At 37.0% G+C, this 21114-nt stretch overlaps 1 pseudogene; it reads left to right on the forward strand.

The window, feature by feature from the left end:
- Window positions 1-3121: 3121 nt before the first annotated feature.
- Window positions 3122-21114, forward strand: part of LOC122353609 — a 52289-nt pseudogene continuing 34296 nt past the window's right edge.

The following is a 21114-nucleotide window of genomic DNA, read 5'->3' on the forward strand; positions in this document are numbered from 1 at the left end:
GTTGTTTTAAGTTAATACGGAACAGTAGTGAGAAAGAGGCGGAACAGAGTGGACAGGCTAGAATCCACAGTAGAAACGAGCTACACGCTTCCTCTGACGTTAGCACTGTTTTACTCACTTCTATCAAATATAGACTTATATGGCATTGATTCGCGACAGCGCAGATACGCTCATTTAGAGTTAAAATCCTCAGCCTACGCGTCTGTAAACGTCTTTCGTCTCGCTTTAATCGAAAAACAGTATTATTCTGTTAAATGCGCACTGCATACATTGTGAAAGTATGCGTTTTGAAACTATGTTGCGAGCTTTGTTGCATATCCACCACACGAGTGCGCTGTTGCAAAAATGAAGGCAAAAGATCTTGCTTCTGTGGTTCCGCCAGTGACACCTGTGTCGAAATAAAACGAAACATGCAAAGTAAATAAGATTGCAGTGTTTCTCTACGTATATGCTGTACTGTAACAATGCGCGAAAGTAGGCTATCAATTAATTTTAGCATTGCTAATCATATTGTGTGCTTGCGGATGTGCTTTGATAACAACAACAACGGTGACTGTAATGTATAAAGCAATTATTATTATTAATGGGAATTTATGCAGGCTGTCATTTACACCGCACAAACCCAAATCTTTTGCCTGTTATACCTATAATTTACGTCCATTTAACGTGATTTTTGAATGAGATGCTTTGTAAGCAATCCAAAAACATTGCCATCATTTGCATTTTCAACAACTGTCAGTCAAGTTGTTAAACAGAAACAGCAGCTGATAGGCTACAGACTACAGAGAGAGAGAGTCCCTGTTATTAATGTGCCCTTATAAAGAGCAGCAGCCGTGTCTAATCTTTCTGTAATGGTTTCTAAGCTATAATCTTGTAAAAGCCGTTACCAGATTTCAAATCTCTCATTTATATATTATCATTTTTTTGGCCTCTGGGTTTTGCCCTTTAGTCTGATGTCATCACCTCTAGGTATCGTCGTCATGGATACAGATGGATGCGCAAAGGTCCATCTGAAGTTCTGGGGAAGAGAAATGCAATATTCCCTGATGAACATTCAGAGTTACGTAAAGATAGTATAATCAGCAGCAGGCCTGATAACGCGCTGTTAGTCTTAAGGTCATCACCGCTTTAGAGGAGTGTTGAGAGGGACGATCATTCATGAAGTGGAACTTTTAGTCGCTTTCGTGGCGTATGTCAGTCCTCGTCAAGTTTTCCTTTTGCCTTCTGAGATTTGAACTAAATAAGCGACTGTGTTTGTGCATGTGCGTGATGAGCTCCCAAAGATGGGCTTCTTCACGCTTCACGTGGCAGAGGAAGAACATAGATATGAATCAACATCTCTTTATAAGTGTTTTTTTTTTTAAAATCAACTCTGGGGTGTAAATATATATCTGACACAGCAAAAAGAACTTTGATGCATTCAGAATTTAAAAATCAGTTATAAGAGCATGTAATGTAGGATATTAGGTATTGATTTCACATCCAAAACATGATCGATAATTATTATATATGCAAAATAAAAATAACATTTTGGCCATGTAAAAGCAAATTCAGCTGCATTGTTTGAGTTAATATTTCATTTCATGGTGTAATTTGCTCCTTGAAGCTACATTTGTGTTAGCAGCATTTTTGAAACAAATATGAATCATACCAAAATGTACAATTAAAACTGAACTAAGCAATGAATCACCGCATAATTTGTGATGATAATCACATAATCAAAGTGAATCACCGCCAGAACAAATATTTACACCTACAGTGGCTGAACATCCAGATAGATAGATAGATTCATCAAAACTTTTCAGTGCAATGGTATTTCAGAGAGTGGTTCTTGTTGCCATGTGAACAACACAGCTCATAAACATGTGATATGAAGCATGAAAACGCTGTGTGCGGTGTTTTCTACATGTGGCTCTGCGCATCTGAGCGTCTCAGGGAAGTGCGGATGAAGGACAAACTATTCATAGATTACTCTTCATCTCTTTCGATGAATGTAGATTTCTAAGCGTCACTGAGAAGTGAGCCATTCACCGCGCATTCATCTCCCGTCCTGCCGGAAACCTGATGAGTATCCACGCACACTATATTCATGTCTTTAGAGTTCTATTTTTAGACCCTTCATGTGTAAAGTATGGAAACCCCTCTCGGATATTCACAGCGATCTGCATAGAAACACTTGCTCTTTTTAGGAAATAAAAAGGTCAAGCGATGAAAATGATTCATGCCTTAATGACAATCAGTTCAAAACAGCATCGATGGAGATTAATATTGGCCATTTAACATAAGCCTACCTTTTTCGATTTGATTGGCCATCTCAATCGTTTTTACATCGATAAATGCTGCTATGGGCTTCTGAGGCAGACCGAATAAAAATAAATAAATAAAACATTTGTCAGATCAACAGAAAAAGCAACATCAGTCTGGTCTTTCCTTAATGTCTATGCTGGACCCAGCTCTTTAAGGTTGGAAAGTAGAGATTCACAAAGTTTGAAATCTCCCATCGCTCCTCGATAAGCGAGTGGTTAGAAAGTCTTTATGACGTTCTGGTCTCTAAATACAATCCTGCAGGATTTTTAAACCCGTTTAATCATCCACCAGGTGAAAATCATAAGATTGCTAACCAAGCGATTAGGCGACCTTCGGTTTTGTGGTTGAATCATTGCAAAGAGGTCTATAAGGTTAATACACCTAAATACTCCCAACCCTAAACTACGATCATTAAAGCTTGACATAGAAGGCACCACTAACGATGCATGAAATCTCCAAATCTCCTGTCACGAATTCAGACAAGAAGCGCTTGCGATCTGATAATATGTATGAGATTATCGTAGTGTTAAACTCTTTAGCCTGGTCTGATATGCTTTGAATGCCGATCCATTATTTGACAATGAGATAGAGGAAGGGGTGGAGGGGAGTTGAGTGTTGGCAGAGTGAGAGAAAGAGAGAGAGCGAGTGAGCGAGAGAGAGATAGCTAGTGCTGCCAGTGTCCGTACACCACACACAATCCCAGCTCTCTGTCTCTCTGTCACTTTATCTTCAGCAAGGGCTGCCCACTGGGATAATATTCTCTATCTGTCTTTCACAGCGCATTAATCAGTCATTCTCCGGCTTTTCTCTCTCCTCATTATTTGACACTTTTTCTCCATCTGCTTTCTGTCATCTTTCTCTTTCACCTCCCTGTCCTCCTCCTTTATCACTTGCCTCTCACATCATCTCACAGACTGGAGAACTCACAGGACGCTGGAGGACAGACAGGTAAGACTGCGTGCGAGAGAGAAGTAAAAGATGCTGTGCATGTTTAGGCAGCGTGGCATGTTAGATTGATAATCCATAATCTGCTTAACTGTAAAAGTCTCTTTTAGCTTCATTTATTGTTCGCGAAGTATCATCTTGGTGGTAGGTGTTTTAAAATACTTTAGGAGACACAAATGGAATGCCGCCAATGTCATATGCTGTAGTAAATTCACGATATTGCGTTGGCTGCGTGGCTATGGTCTTGGAAGCTTGTGTGGAGATATCTGACTTTCGGCTGAATCTGAAGCGTTTGATGAGATTTCTTGAAAACTCACCTGTAAAAATATATTTTTGTAGATGTTATGAAATGGTAAATCTGTGTGAATAAATCTAAAAGACATTTGTTGCTAAATTTCACTGTTATTCCGTTGTGCTTTCCGACATTATGTTTATTTGAGTGATTGCCAGACATCACAGAAAATAATATAGAACTGTTTTTAGAGCGTCAGTGGAAATCTCACGGTGACCGGGAGAGGGACATCTTTGGTTCACTTAGTTTTGTATCGTAGCTACGATTCGTTACGTTGAGGGAGCGATATATTTTTCTCGTGGCACGCCAAGTTTATTGCAACAAAACAAACGGTGTGACCATACCGGGATTATCAGAAAGATTACATTATATCTTTTATTGTTTTATAAAAAAATTATTATATTGACTGTATGCTATCAGACAATAAGTTCATAATAAGTTTATCCTGAAGAAATGTGAAATAAAGTAAATTGATAAAGTAATATTTGTATAACATCGTCATCATTAATTATAGTTTTATGTCATTTTTTCCCTTAATTTTGATCTCTGTACAATTTTAGACATGCCAACATTGAAGCTGACGTCATGCCACGTAGAGTTCTGGGAAACTGCTTTGTTTATCCGCCATTTTGAAAGGATTGCTATGACTCTCCTTCTATCGAGTTCAGGGCAGGATTTTGATTTGTCATAATTGTGAGAAAATGGCGTCATAGTTTGTCTTTCATGCTGCATGAGAATTGCGAAAGTATTTTCGATCATCAGCATTCAGACCAATCAGCAGAGGTGACTCTCTCTTAAAATGGCGCGGCGCCCAGCATAGCACGCAGATTGTCTATAAAGCTTTGATTTTGCTGGCGGGAATTTTTAATTTAAGATTTTATTTTTTGCAAATTTATTCGACACGTTGGTACTTTAAAATTTCCAAAGTGCCTTCTGTGTGAACATAAACAGGGTTGGGGACATGAAGTAACATTGCGGGTTCGGTCCCAGAGCGAGCTCTGTGTGAACAAAAGCGGAGCCAATACCCGATCTTTGTGCTTTATTAATACTATGAATGTCAGTTTCAGTTTTTTTAAGCAGTCAGAAAGTTTCTCATCAGTCAGTCAATAGACTAATTTAGTGAGCGATAAAACGTCCCTCCTTTGAGACTCCACTAGAAGGTAACAAAACAACAGGCTGAGATAAACAGATGTTTCTATACACGTCTGAAGACATTTATCTATGTAGGTAAAGTGACCTTGATAGCAATTCACACATCTCCTCATGTTGTTTAAGTTTTAAATAAAAGTGAAAAGCAGGTGTTTTGGTTTCAGAGTTTGTGTATCTGTCTACCCGTGACTTCACCCTGAATTGTGAGAGAACTCATCTGAGCATGAGACATATGGCTGCTGTCTTTTTCTGCCCTGCTTTTCAATTGAAATTCCACTAAGGTTAAAGCAGCGAAGGCTTACCTGTGGTCTTCACAGATGGGCTTCTAATGGCCCAAATTTTCAGTGTCATCTTTTTCAAACTAATTTCTTATCACTTGCTTTCCATCCATCAGTCCATCCATCTGTCCACCTGTCTGTCTGCCTGTCTATCTATCTATCTATCTATCTATCTGTCCTTCTGTTTGCCTATCAATCTGTCATTATCATCTATCATCTATCTATCTATCTATCTATCTATCTATCTATCTCTATCTATCTATCTATCTATCTATCTATCTATCTATCTATCTGTCAGTGTCTGTCTATCTGTCTATCCCTCCATCCATCAAACTATCCTCCAATCTGACTAACTATCTAACTGGCTGCCCATCTTTTGTGTGTGTAAAACGTTCTTTCTTCATGTCTTATTGCAGATTTTTTGTCCTCTTTAACATTATCTCCATGTCTGTCCTTCTGTTTTCCCTCCGCTCTTCCTGTTCACAACCGGCTGGAATCTCGCTGTCACTTTGACAGATCTATGTTGTGATGGATTTGCGTGTGTATCCATCTATAGAGCCATAAAATATTTGTGCGTCCATTTTAGTGGCTCCGAGGTCATGCGAATTTGGAATGGGCCCATCGGTGCTTTGTTCCAGATCCATCGGGAGGCGAATGCGGTGTGCATGTGTGCAGTGAACATGCGATTCCCGTTGTTACAAGTGCACATTAGTGACAAAAGATTGAAGCAGTGTGTGCTGTGGACCGGTGTGATGTGGCCATTGTGTGATTCATAATTAATGCTATTATTTTCATAATTTATGAATGGGTACAGTAGTTGGGGAGAGGAGTGGGCATAGTAATCAAGGTTTTGCTGGGTTAATTATGTTGCTGCTTTTAAAAAAGGGTCAGGCACACCACTTTACGAATGCAAACTGGTCTTTTAACAGCTGAAAGTAAATGAGTTTATTTTTAAACTCAGGGAGCGTTTATGCTGTTATTGTCAAGCGATTTCAGTGGCGCTGTTGTATTTAATGTCAAGTGTGTTGCCATGTTGTGAACACCTCTGGCCATACGCTTGGTTTATTCCGTTCAATAATTAATGGATATAATTATAATTAACGTTATATTTCAGCAACATTTCTCAGCTCTCACGGTTCTCCGCTGGGAAAAGCATTGATTTAGTTTGGAAAAGGAGAGTCAGGTGAAGTTTTAAAGGTGGAAAGGAAAGTAAACTCCCACTTGAAATGGCTGTATAAAACAGACTAAAGTGTGCATGCATGTTTGTGAAGCGAAAGTACGACTGTCGTTGTTTCCCTCTCCACGGGGAAATCAATCCAAACATGCGAGTGCTGGGCGCTTATTGCTATTCAGCGCGCGTCTGTCTGTATCATATCTTTAAATCTGCTAATTAACCTCATTCACGGCGCTCAGCCTGCAGGGGATCAGTGTAAACCAAAGCATACGCTCATACACACACAGATTCACATGAAAACTACTCCAACCCAATGCAGACTGCTTTTCCAGTTTAATTATAAAAAGCCAATGATTGAATAATTAATACCGTTGGGTCACCCTCAACATCTCACTAAACAGAGCCAGAAAGTGGTCACTGCGGTCAGATAGATATGCTCTAAATAATCCAAACAGTCAAAGACCTCTGTAAAGTGCCAGCAGCCAAAAACATGACCCATGCAACTAAGATTATACCCTTCGATACACAAAGCACTCAATACATGCAAGCCTTCTGTAGATTTGCACCAAAGCCTGATCATTGAACAAAACATCAGAACATAAGCTCTAACCACACAAAATCAAGTAAACATGTTTGTTTTGCAAGGCAAAATGATGGTGGTCTTCCGGCTTTGGCAGCTCACATAAATGACTGAAATTGCACTTATTCAAAAACAGGCTTCACTGATACTATGGAACAAAGCATTTTAGCAGCAGTAAGGTCGTCAGAGCTAGTTGAAAGGCCCTATAAAATCTGTTTTATTTATTCCGAATTCAGTTTTTCCATTTAAATCTTTTTGGTATCCTATTTTTCTTCGTTCAAATTTTCTAAATTAGAACATTTTGCATTAACAAAGCGCTTCGTTTAATTGTCCGAAACTTACAATATTAAACGAAATTCATTTTAAGGCCCCTTTAAAATATGTTTTATTCCTTCTTAAATTCTTTTTTTATTTAAAATATATATTTAAATATTTAATACATTTAAATAATGCATTATACGTTCATTAAACAACAGATTTTAAAGCTGAAATTTACATAACTGATAACAAAAATGATTGAAAACACACAAAATGTACTTTAAAATGTGTAGTGTCACGCAAAGGATATCAGGTTACAGTTTTTGACTGTAAACTATACGTTGATTTGTTCTATTTACTTCTAAAAACCGTACAATTAACATCATTTCACTGAAATGACCGGTTAGATATTTTACACTTTAATGATCATTTACATGTGTTCATATTCTGTTTTTATTTAAGAGAACTGACCTAATGTTGATGTATCCATCTAAATTCTGTTACATTATGTAACATTCTCTATTGAACGTTTTTATGGCTGCATGGATTCTGGAAATCATAGGGCACTACAGTGAGTAGATTACATTTCACATATACGAGGAAAGACTCTAAATGATTATGAAGGAGAAAAGCAATAAAAAGTTGCCCACTTTCTGGGAATAATTATATTTCTTCATTACTGCAGTTACAAAAAAATGTCTGACAAAGTACAAAACAGTGAAGAAAAAGGTAATGAATTCATAGTGATTTGCTAGCACTGGTTGGCGATTTGATTCTCAGGGAACCCAGTTACTGATTGAAGAATAAAACATATTTTGAATGCATCGTCACTTTCATTACAGGTACAAGCTTTACGTGAGAAAGTATGACAGATGTGTTAAACAATAAATCCATGTTTGCTATTAAGATAAGTTATCCCAAGTGCAGTCAGGGGACCGAAGCCCATAATTTGTGCTGCTCCAGTTTCTTTGTTTATTTCATCACTGATTTGATTTGCTGCACACTTAAAGTGTTTCTGGTATCAGGCATCATATGAGAAAGATCTCAGCATCTGCTGTGCAAAATAAATTGCAGAGTGGGAATGATTTGACAGTAGACACCTGAAGAGGCATAGAGTGAGTATGTTTAATTTTTTTTTTTGTTGCTTCAATTGATTTCACAATAATTGTGATTAATCGTTTGCATAGTATAAGAATTTTATATTAGTATATTTTATATTATAAATAAATATATTTAATATAGAAACATATATTTTTAAATATATGTGTTATATATGTGATGTGTGTGTGTGCGTGCATGTGTTTGTATTCACATATACATAATAAATATACACATTCATATATTATATGTAAACAAAAACTTTTATTTTCAATGCAATTAATTGCGATAAATTGTTTAACGGATGGAGCTGTTGTTCTAATTTTATCGTTCCTAATTTTTTCACATTATTTTTATTTTTTTGTGACAGTTTATCTAAGAACTGCCTTTAAGAAATGCCTAACCTAGTGTCATTCAATTGATGTTGACATCTACAGTAGCATGGAACATACACATCCAGAAGTTTTCCTCTGTCCTACTCTAAAGTTGTCTTTTCTCTATCATTCTAACTGAATACTAGACAGCAGCATTCTGCTGTTTTGATCTCAAAAAATACTGCTGTGGGCGTCCAATGCAGCAGTCCAGGACTTTCACGAAAATTGTGAAGTTGTGCTAGAGTCTGAGAACTTTAGAGATGATCCTGCGGTGATGATACAGAGGCATCAAAGCACTGACAGCACCTGATTCTGTCGGCCCTTCAAAGCATCACTGCCAGGACTTTTCTCGAAGCAAAATAGCTACTGGACAACTTTCGATGCATGTCAATGTGAAGTAACACATATTAGTTCATCAAAACATTTGGATTTTTGTTTCATTTAATTGCATTTTCTATACATATCGCTATGTCTGAAGGACCGTTTCCCGGTGTATCAGAGGTAGCTCAATGTCTAATCTTTCATAAACCCACAGCGTTAGCAGATAAAACAAGAAAGCTTTATAAAAAACAAGGTTAAAGCGTTGACATTTGTCTGAGCATTTCTCTCTGTTGTTTCAAATGAAAGTTGAGGCAGCGACTCCAGCTCTCATAGATCCTGAGCCCAGCTTTCCAGGCCTCACGGCTAAGAATCACAATGGGACTATGAAGAACAGATGAAAGAAAAGACAATCAAAGACAACTCAAAAAAAACATGTTGAGTTTGCTTTAAGTGAAACACTTTGAAACCCACTTCCGCACTGTTTTTATGCAGAAACTCTCATTAGTGTGGCACACATGAAAACAACAGTATTTCAATCTGTGTGAAAAATTAGCTCAAAGACTAATAGACTCTCTATCTCTGCGTCTTCAGTTTTACTGCTGTAAGTCTTTACTGTTTGTCAGATGTTGAGTTATTGAATGACGGATGCTGTCACTGAGAGCTCCTCAACATGGCAGTTCTCTTTTCTCTCAGCATAGATCCTTTATTTTTTTTGATGTACTACGCACAAAGGACCCATATTAGATTTTTGCACACCCTGGCCAAAGGAGAATAAATTTAATGACCATAAATCTTTCTTACTGGCCACAAGAATTGTATTTTATTTTGTATTTTAATATTAAAGCTATATTTTCATCCCTTAGGCAATGCAATTATTCCAATGTTTTCCCCAGTGCATGTCAGCGTGTGACTCACAGCATTATATATGAGATCTCTACTGAAACTATATCTGACATTTGATTTTTGTTCCTCATATTTTTTCATGTTGGTGGTTTAATCAGTGTTTGTTTATAGTGCAACCAGCAGACAGATTCTACCTTCTTTTTTTGGTCTTAAAGCAGTCAGGTACTTCATTTAATACTTAATAATAATAATAAATTATAAATTATAAAGATGATTATATATATATATATATATATATATATATATATATATATATATATATATATATATATATATATATATTTATTTATGTCAACAACAATAATGCTGACAATAATAATGTTATTGCTAATGTTTTGCTATTTGAAATAGAAATATAGAAATAGAAGATGTTATGTTAGACATAATTGTCCATTTCATATCCATTTCATCAGCTTCAGAAAATCAATTAATCAATTTTAAAATAAACCATATATTATATTTCCGTTCCTGTTAACATAAAATGACTCATTTTACTTGCATTTGGTGCCTAGTGAATGCAAATTGAAGACCCTGAACGTTCATACACGAAGCGGACTGTGGTTGAAGCCTGAAAGCCAATTTCAGAGCCCCTGGACATATCTGTAATTGCGCTCACTCCATTTTCCATACACTTTACCAATTAAAGGTCTACACCTCATCCTATTTAAGAGCTGTCTCCAGCCACCAAGGAAATTACAAGAACAGATGTTCAATCCAGCAGCTACACGCACAGCTCTCATTTGAACCCTATAGACACTACGTTTTTATTGATTCTTTCATTTCCACTTGGATTCATAAGTGTATGTGCGACAGTTTCCTGCTGAGCCAGAGCTGGTTTGGCCGTATATAGCTGCCATATGCTTCCTGCTGCAGAGCTCAGGGCCACAGCAGGAGTCTGTGTCCCTAATTGAACTGTAATTGACTCAGCAGCAGGGAAGGTCAGTTTGTCACTGAGCACTGCATACAATAAGTTGTCGAGCCCTGTTACCTGATCTCACAGTTATGACTCATGCCACTTTTTATGAGATAAAACATGGAAACTGGTGCTTTACAATTAAGAACACGCATACAGAAGCACCATATCAAGTGAAAGAGAGAAAATGTACATATTCAGTGACATGTGGATTCACATTGACTCTAAAGTAATTACCTAATGTAGCTGACGCTATTGATTCTTGGATTTCTGTCTTGTATGTGAACACTAATTAAAGACAACAGGAATTTTGCTGTCCTCACTATCCCGCTCTAGACACACGTTCTGCAGGAGAAAATGTATATTATGCAGTTTTTCCCCAGAAAAAAAAAAAAAAAATACAAATGATAATAATGATAAAAGTAATAGAATAATTATAAAAAAAGAAATCAAAGTAATTTTATTTATTATGATTTGTAATGTTTTATTATAATAATTGTAATAGTTTAATGTATTATATGTATTGAAAGGCATTTTTATTTACACCAAATTCAAATCTTAAGAGTCAATAATTAGTTTTTAATATAATATGTAATTAATACTTATGTACTTTATACATTTTAAATTGTGTTTTTACTTTCCATTTATGAAAAAGACAACAAAAACAATTCAGTTTTATCGTCATAAGAATAAATTAAATTCTAAACATACAACTGAAATTTTGAATTGTAAAAAATATTACAGTATTTCACATTTTAATATACCATAGGAACAGAGTATCTCAATGTGGCCAGTTAAACCTAGCATCATTAACCATGTTGCTACACAATTAATTTCGATGCATAATCGATATGTTTGCATCGTGTAAAGGGCATTGTTATGCCAAATGACCGTCACCTGTAAGTGCTTGTGGATCTCTTTGAAGTTGCTCTCTCTATACATTTGCACATTAATTATTCTGATAGAAAAAAACAAGATCTCCGATTCAAACAGAGGCAGCATCTGCGAGAGCAGCCGCTGTAATAGCATAAGATTAGCTCTAACCGTCTCTCTAGGTTAATTACTACAATATCGCTGGAAACAAAGGTTAAACAAAGGTGAGTCTTGTTGGCATTTAGCTTGGATATCCGAATTCCTCCTCAGCAGAAGCGTGAAAATTTGAGTCAACTCTAAACCTCAAGCGTGGGAGATTCTACGAAGGAAGGGTGAATTTTACTTGCGCAGGAGTTAAATGTTTTAAATGAGAAGCTCTTCCAAGGCTGGTATTATGAAAATGTCATTGCACTTCTAGTGGGTGAAAAGTGATTTCAAGTGGTGAGGCGTCCTGCAAACCCACCTGAAAATCGCTGTGGAAATGAATGCGCGTGTTATTGCCTTCTAAATGCATGTGTGTGCAGTAAGCGGCTTACTTTGAAACAGATTGCCTCGAATAGACGTCTTAGGAAGGGGGTGTTCGTGAGTTTCCTGCAGGTCTAATGATGCCTGTGTGTTAAAGATTAAAGACAAATTTGTTCATCATTCTACAACCCCTCGACCCTCAAAAACAGAGCAGAAGATTTGAGGCTTAATGAAAAGGATCGCCCGTTTAATCAGCCAAACAAACTATTTAATTAAACTTTCCAGCGAATTCTCGAGTCCCATAATTCCTCGAATCAATCCGGCCTTCTTGAAAAATGAGTGTTGTAATCAGGCGGTCATTTGTAGGTGCTATTTCTACTTCGTGTGTGTGCGGATGCATCGGAGTCTGCACATGTGTGAGTGAATGGAGTCCTGTCGGAACTGATTAGCTTTGTAATTACTCTCCGGTCTCGGTCAGCGCTAACAGACATGTTTAATGCTAGGCGTCAATCTACAGTCCCACGATGAAACGAGCGGGGAATTTTGAGATAACAGCACTTGGAGGAGCGCGAGCGGAGAACTGTGTCTCGAAGCTCACTTCAGTTGTGACAGGCTTTTCAAACTGTGTGACAGAGCCGAATCAGCTAACCAAACATTTGATGCGGATCCAGTCAGCGTTGTAGTACTGTGGAAGGAGCGTGATTTACATTTTTGGATGGAAATTGGGGCAGGGATTGTGGCGAAAGGAAGAGACAGATGTGGAGAAAAAGGAGGAATTATCTCTCAGAAACATCAGGAAATAGAATGGGAAGTTACAGAGCTGAGTAGCTAATGAATGGAGACTATTGGAAGCAGAAATAAGAGCTGTTTGCAGACCATTATAGCCAGTCGACAAATTATTTAATCTATGATCATCAAAGAATCCGTACCTCAGAACTATAATAATCATTTCAGCATACTTCAGTCAGAAACCATATTTTTTAATTTTGATGATCAAGAAACATTCCTTCTTATTAGCATAGTTTAACATTTTGTGGAAACGTGATACATTGTATTTTTTCATTATTAGAAAGTATTGGGCAGCATTTAAAAATATATATCAGTCTTTTTGTAACATTTTACTGTTACTTTTGATTAATTTAAAGCATCCGTTAATACTTTAGTATAGGACTGACTCTCACTGTTAACTAGTTTCTTATTAGCAACTACCTGACTATTACAATTTATTAAGGCAAATAATTATGTAAATTAAATGTGACCCAGCATCCTTGCTAAATAAGAGCATTCTTCTCATTATTCTTATTCTGAATCGTACATATAGATGAATCAATAAACTGAAAAATATTAGCTTTCTTTTGAGTTGACTTTTTCATAAGATTCAGTACTGAACCATATGCCTCATAACCCTGTTCTATTCCAAATCATATTTGATGTCAATGGAGCAGTGAACACACAAACAGAAACACACACCTTTTTAGGTGCATTTGGAGTGGTTTGACTGAGTTAAGGACCTCCTCCTCATCCTTCTCAGAGGTTAATTGACTACTGTTTGTCTGAAACAGATGTTCCAGTTCAGATCTACAATTATTTAGTGAATCCTTACAGCCTGGCGTCTTTAAGAGTTTTTTTCTCTCTCTCTGTCACTATACAATATTTCGTCTTTATCTCTCAGCTTTTCATCACCTCCTGTCTGTTCTCTATTTCCCACCTCTTCTCTCTCTCCAGCCTTTTCTTCTTTCTGCTAAATACTTGGAGTTTGACATGGCGGGAATGTGGCAGACGTAATTTAGCTGAGTGGAATCAGCCACGGTTCTTTGTGCAGCAAAGCACCGAGTGTCCTGTTCATCTCTTTAAATGTTCTCCTCGAACAGAGCGCACGCTTCATCCAGTCAGCTCTAACGAGCGCCAATCAATTCCTTCAAGAGCCTGCATGGATATTTTTTCCCCTTTAGGAAAGTGTTTATGTGTGCCTTAGAGACAGACGAATAAAACAAGACAAAGAGGGAGCGAAACAGAATCTGGAGTAAGGATTTCACAGGTTTAGCTTTTTCGTGTAAATGTGTTCACTGTCTCCAGGGGCGTATACTTCTTCTCACTTTTTTGATTTATTGTGCTAAAACTTTCAGACAGAGATTTTAAACTAACGTCTAGGTACCGAAACACATCTGGATCTGTGGCTGGAAGTTAATTAGTACTGTGCATAATAAGCACTGACATTTTGTATATAATATTGTATAATATTTCACCATTTTGACACATTTTGACAGTTCTTGATCAATTTAACCTCAAATTTGACTTAAAATCATAAAAACTTTGCAAACCGTAGCAATGGACCCAACGTAGACGATGCTCAATTATTAAAGACACTTACAATAACGTGTTTAAAATGAAAGCATCAAAACAAAGAGACATTAAAACAGTTTTAAACAACTTAAAATGCTGGTTGAACAAAATACTTCTGTGAGATTATAATATGATTTCGATATTTCTGATTACACTTGTTAGGAAATTATAAAAATATATATAATGAATAGACGTGAAAGGTCCTTAACTGTAGGATCAGTACAATTTGGTGTGCTTGGTGTAGGGGTCAGCGATTAAATAGTAGAAATTTGTGGTAGAGACTGAAACTGGTAGAGATGTTGCTATGTTGTCAGGTAATCTTAGCATTTGCGCACATTTTAAGCACTGCAGTGTAAAAACAAGGTTTTTTTAAGCGACTGAAATGCAATCAGCAGTGAAAAAGAAGTCGTTTCGCTACATGCACCCACCGTCGGAGAGGGACCGTTTCTAAGCTTTGTCAGAGAAGTGTGTGTATGTGAAGACAGTGCTCAAAGACCACGGGGGGTTATTTTTGCCACTGTATAGGAATTGAACGGTTAAATACACACACTTGTATGTGTCAAGTATCTTTCTAAACACAGTCATTTTAGGTCTTAAGCAAACAGGGAGACTGGAAACACACGTCACAGAATATTGGATCCAAGCTGCTCTTAATATACATTTATATCCGTTATACATTTGATTTGATTTAATCGATTTTTAATTAAATTAAATTAAATTTATTACTTTATGCAATATATGTAGCATTTCTTACATATTTGTTCTGCTGCAGTTTTTTGTCAATTGGTTACAATAGTCTTAATTAACCACTGACTAATTACTTGTCCTCATTTAGCTTGAGTTTGATCTATGATATTTCTATGGTATCAAAATTGCTAACAAAAAATAACTACATTGTGATTTAGAGAAATAAAATGACTCTTATTGCAATATAAACTTTTCCCCACCCCCTAGCTTAAGCCTAGCCTAGTCTAGCACTTAGCTTAATGGATGAATTCTCATTAGATTGAAGGAGGGTCTAGAAACCAAAATGTACAGACTTTGACCAGTGAAGTGTAAGTCTTAAATTTCTAGAACTAACTAACTAGCTATTGTGTATATTTCTTTGCAGGTTAGATACTAACAGGCTGACAAAAGATGGCATTTCTGAAGGGAGAGATTACCTTTGTCTTCTCCCTGTGGGGTTCCCTCCTTTATGTAGCACTAATGTCCCTTCCACTGGGGGCAGAGGCACCAAAAAGAAGCCAGTACATCTGGAAAACAGGTGAGTTGACAATATTTCCAACATTAGCTTTTTGGGAGACAGAATAGAAATTCTACATGTGGCCCCAGCTGATTTATGAGTGTTTTTCTTCCATGATTACTTGTTTCTGTCATCATTCACTCACTGCCATGTTGCAACAGTACAAACCTTTCGTTCTTCTGAACACAAATTGGGAGTTTTTGAAGAATATGGCCACTATTTTCCATATGAAAGCGATTCATTGAAAAGATATGACTCAAAAGATGTGTTCAGATACTTCTCTCATAGGAAGCTAAGGCTTTCCATGAATATCTAAAATGTGGTCTTTTGTCAAAGCAAAGCAATCATATGGCTTCAGAAGACTTTTATGCTGCTTTTTTGGATCCAGACACTCCTCATTTGCTTTTAAGAACAGCCAAGATCACCTTTCTGGGCTCTACAGAAGAAAACAAATGCAACAAATGCATTTTCATTATTGCATTAATTGTTTCTTTAACAGCGCACATGGTAAATCTTCATACAGATAAAAATGCAACCATTATTTCAAGGTTTTGAGACATGTTAAACACACAGCTTGTGTTTGTAAGATCCATCTATATGAGCCAGAGAATTCTGACACATTTTTTTCTAATCCAGTTGAAGAAGTCACTTATTAGGATTGCATAATCAAATGTGAATGACAGTGTTTGGTACAGTACAGGCAGTCGAGAAGCTAGGTAATGTACATTTCTGGTCTGCATTTGATAGAGGAGAACAGAAGTGCTAAAAAAATGGTCCACGTTGGATATTGATCTTTGTTGTCGCAGATCTTGAATCAGCAGGCATGTATGTACAGCACTTCAGAAAACTGTGAGACCATCTGCCTGTGTTATCTGTGAAGTCTGATCAATCTTATATCCAGCTGGAGTTGCACTGATAATTCTTCATGTCGCCATAGCAACAATTGTTAAGTGTGAGATTGACAGCTCGCAAAGAACAGAAGATTATTACTTGGCCTATTAATGCCGTCCGGCGCATCCAAACTACATTTCAAGACGCCACAATTAAGCACTTCTCCAGAACTTGTAACAAAACATCCTACATATGGCTGTGAAGACCTCAGGTAGAAACTTCATATCAGGCAACTGTGATTCTCAGTAAATAAAGACAGAAATGAGTATCCCTCAGTTTCTCTGGCTGGATGCAGGGACCAAATTGTGGGAGTTTTAAGTGATCTGACAGCTCTTGATTAGATACATCTATTCCATCGAACAGCTTTTAATAGGATATCTTTAGCATATTCGTTTTTTGTAGGTGTTATCATTTTAAACATTTTTCGATATGTATTTCTTTGTGTAAAACGTTTTTACAATAATACCATCCTTATATTTCAACAGAATTAATTATTTTATGATAACTAGCTGATTGACGGCTTCTTTTAAAAAGTTTACTCCCTTATTGTAAAATTCAAACGCTGGATGGATGGATTGATGCATGGATGGATGGATGAGTGGATGGGTGAGTGGATGGATGGATGGATGGATGGATGGGTGAGTGGATGGATGGATGGATGGGTGAGTGGATGGATGGATGGATGGATGGATGGATGGATGGATGGATGGATGGATGGGTGAGTGGATGGATGGATGGGTGAGTGGATGGATGGATGGGTGAGTGGATGGATGGATGGATGGATGGATGGGTGAGTGGATGGATGGATGGATGGATGGATGGATGGATGGGTGAGTGGATGGATGGATGGATGGATGGATGGATGGATGGATGGATGGATGGGTGAGTGGATGGATGGATGGATGGATGGGTGAGTGGATGGATGGATGGATGGGTGAGTGGATGGATGGATGGATGGATGAGTGGATGGATGGATGGATGGATGGATGGATGGGTGAGTGGATGGATGGATGGATGGATGAGTGAATGGATGGATGGATGGATGGATGGATGGATGAATGTCCAGCGCTGCTGATGAAGGCAACTGTAAAAATGCTTTATAGACAAAAGTGGTGATGATAATAGAAGTTTGGTGTGAAGTTGTGGTCAGTTCTCTGAGACTCTGAGTGAGTTTCCTCACGTGCTTTGTGTGGATCGAAGAGCAGCTCTGCAGGGCCACGGGGTGATGATTCCTGGAATGTAAAATCGATACTTGTTTCATCCTGAAGGAGTGGGTCCACTTTCACACTGTGAAGAAATGCTCATTTGTCCACCTACACACTTGCTATTGTACTCAAGGTCTAATTTTCCTTACCTGTTTTGTTCTTAATTTTTCTTCAGTTTCCCTGTTCTGGAAATGAGAATACTGTGTGCAGACAAGAAAGCAAATTCCTGAGATTGTGTCTTAAAGCACTCTGCCTGCTTGAAAATCTCATTTTAAAACCAGTTTCCCTGGAGTTCATGTAACTGACGTCACAAGCTGGACAGATAATGACTGTCTCGGAAAACAAGAGGTGCAAATTAACCTTCTAGAGATAAAGACAGCTAGCATAAGGTTGTTCTCAAAGCTAACAGGCATGTACTAAAAGCCATAAACGCATTTTAATGCAGGAATTACTTTCATGCATCAGCCACACTCAGTCTTTTCAGCTGCACTCTTTATAACGCTAAGTGCTTCAATAGTGCCTTAGGATAAACTATCACTTAATACAGTGAAAGCATGATGTTGATTTATTTTCTTTCATTATTATATAGGCTGCTCTCTCTATATATATTTATTTATTTATTCATTTATATTTTTGCCTGTATGAAAAGACACTGGTGACCTCTCACTCTAACTCAAACCCCAGTTGCTAAAAAACAACATTTGTTTTATATTAATAATAATATATACATATATATATAAATACTATAAATACAAATCTAAACATGAACATGCATATTATATAAGCTGAATGTAATTATAAAACATATACATATACAGACTGTTAAAATACATAATATAATACAAAATATACAATTTACATTATTACAAAAAGGCACCAAACACTTTACAGGACGATCAAATATTTGTTTAATATTGACCAAACAATTCAATTTCTTCAAAAAAAACATTGACATCACAACCCTTACCAAAGTTAACAATGGTTTTATCATAGTAAAACTCCTTAATTTCATTTTGTGTGATTTCTGAATCATCGAGACCATAAAGTCAATCACACTGTATTAATAAAATCATATATCTGTACAGAACTTCAATTGTAATTAATATATAATACAGTTGAATTACAATTCATTTATTTACATTTATAGTTTATTAAAGTTCTATCTTGACCCCTCTTTTGAGGCCCTGACAGTAAGTACTAATTTACTGTGGGGTGAATGAGGAGAAACCATCACCATGTACAGATGTTCACACACAGCCTTTCACAGAATTATAGTTGGTGGTCGTGAAATGAATAGGATTCCTGTTAAATCAAAAGCCATTCTTCTCAGAGTGTGAGTTCTCTTTCACAAAAGACTATAAAAGGTTGGCATTACATAGAGACTGAATAGATAATTGCATTATCTTTATGACCTTTATCTCTGACTCTAAATCAGCCAACTACATTTCTTTCTGTCATTATTAAAATACTAGCTCCAAACTGTATGCATTTGATCTTACATACATTAACAGGAAATAAGAGAAAGTAAGCATATTGCAGGTTTTATTGTTGCTCAAAATGAACTTGTTAGTTGTCAGATGTTATTAGAACATGCAATAGTTAATGTAATTTCTGTCATATTTTACATCCAAGAAAACAAAAAAAGCTTTCCAGAGCAAGATCCAAAGCCTTTCACATTTAAGACGTCAGAATCCACCCAGACTCCAACCGACTCGTGACAGACCAAAAACAGCTCCATTTCCTTTGCTAAAGTGTCGGTGATAGGCAGAAAAGCACTGTAATTGCATCTGTGACCATCAGCAAGTAATTAATTTGTCATGTGCCCTATTGTTTCACCGTGGACGTATCCAAAAAGTGTGTGAGTGTCAGACCAGAACATTTCTTTGAGCTGCTGAGGGAGGATTTTGCCATCTCCAGAGACCTCTGGGTCAGGAAATGTGTTTTTCTTTCTTTTCTTTTTAATGTGTAAACAACACTAATGGCTCTGACACTTTCAGACATCATAAATACATAATTTGATTTCTTTCGGCATAAACAGTGGTTGCATTGTTGAGTCATGCTGTGTAGCATATGGACCAATGCACTTGTTCATTCTGACAGCCAATCTCCAATTATACTTAGCTCTCTTATTCAGCTAAACAGCATGTGATTTGGTTTAGCATTGCATACTCTTAGTCAACTGTTTTAATATTACAAAAATGCTTTTTAACATACTGTAGTTGTGTAAATTCGAGTCACATTAGACCTAATATCTGGTTTATTATTATTATTCACTATTTTGAATGGTACTGTTCAGATGTTTTCATCTATTGCTGGATCATGTATAGCAACAAAAAAAAGTATTAGCAGCACAACTGTTTTTAAAATTCATAATAATAAGAATTAGCATATTATTTTATAAAATCATGATTTATGTTCATATATATTCAACTGTTTGCATTTCTGTGATTAATCTGAAGAGTTCTCAGATGCTTGTAGTGTGTTTAGTATCACATCACAGTATGCAGTATGCATAAATGGTAACATCATTGTACTAAAGTATATTTTTGTAGGCTGGAGAAGACTTCATCTCAGAGTATGCAGCTAACAATGCTAAGGTCACAGGTTAGATTGCCTGGGAATTCACGAGCTGATGAAATGATAATTTTGCATTGTTGAACTTTTGCACTAGAAGTATAGGCCAAATGCAAAATAAATAACATAAAAAAAGAGACCAATAGACAGGTGTTTTGAGTGTGCTGCAGAGGTGATACAGCAGTACAGTGCTGTTGATGCCGGAGGTCTTCATAATAGAAGTACAGCCACTGAGGAATCCCACCATAGAGAGAACTCTGGGAGCCTTGTGTGTTGTGGGTGATTAAAGCTTTTGAAATTTTGAATAGCGGAAAATAACCTGTCTCGGGTGTGTTTGAACCAAAGCATCTGATTGGTGCTAATGAAATATACCTAGCAGTGGAGGACGATGGGTTTTGCCTGGGGCAAAAATAAAAACCCTCCTGCGGGAATGAAAACCAATTTCAATTTTCACTCAAAATTAGATTTTTTTCAAGTTAATAGATTTAAAATTTTTAGATAATGTGTAAGGAAATAATGTGTATTCTCCCAGATAAGATATCCTAGTTCAAACTGTATCTCTGTCTTTGTGCTGCCAAAATTGAGTAAAACCACTCTCGATCTTGCCGACAGTGACTTTGCTTGCGATGCCCTGGGAGCGACCTCATCCCATCTAACAGCTTTAAGTTGCTGTGACACCACGGGACAGGGTCCTGCTCGTATCTCAGTTCTGTTTCTGTCCGCCTGCCTGCTGAGTTTCAATGATGACCACATGAGAGACAGAGGGAGATAGAGGATCAACTCCCTGTGAGACATACAAGTCAGTCTGAAAGTTGGAAGAAGCTTGTCACAGCTGTGAGGGTGATTTTGTGTGTGTGTGTGTGTGTGTGTGTGTGTGTGTGTGTGTGTGTGTGTGTGTGTGTGTGTGTGTCTTCCAAAAATTTAATTA

This window comes from Puntigrus tetrazona, chromosome 11 (genome assembly GCF_018831695.1).
Source record: "Puntigrus tetrazona isolate hp1 chromosome 11, ASM1883169v1, whole genome shotgun sequence".
Lineage (NCBI taxonomy): Eukaryota > Metazoa > Chordata > Actinopteri > Cypriniformes > Cyprinidae > Puntigrus > Puntigrus tetrazona.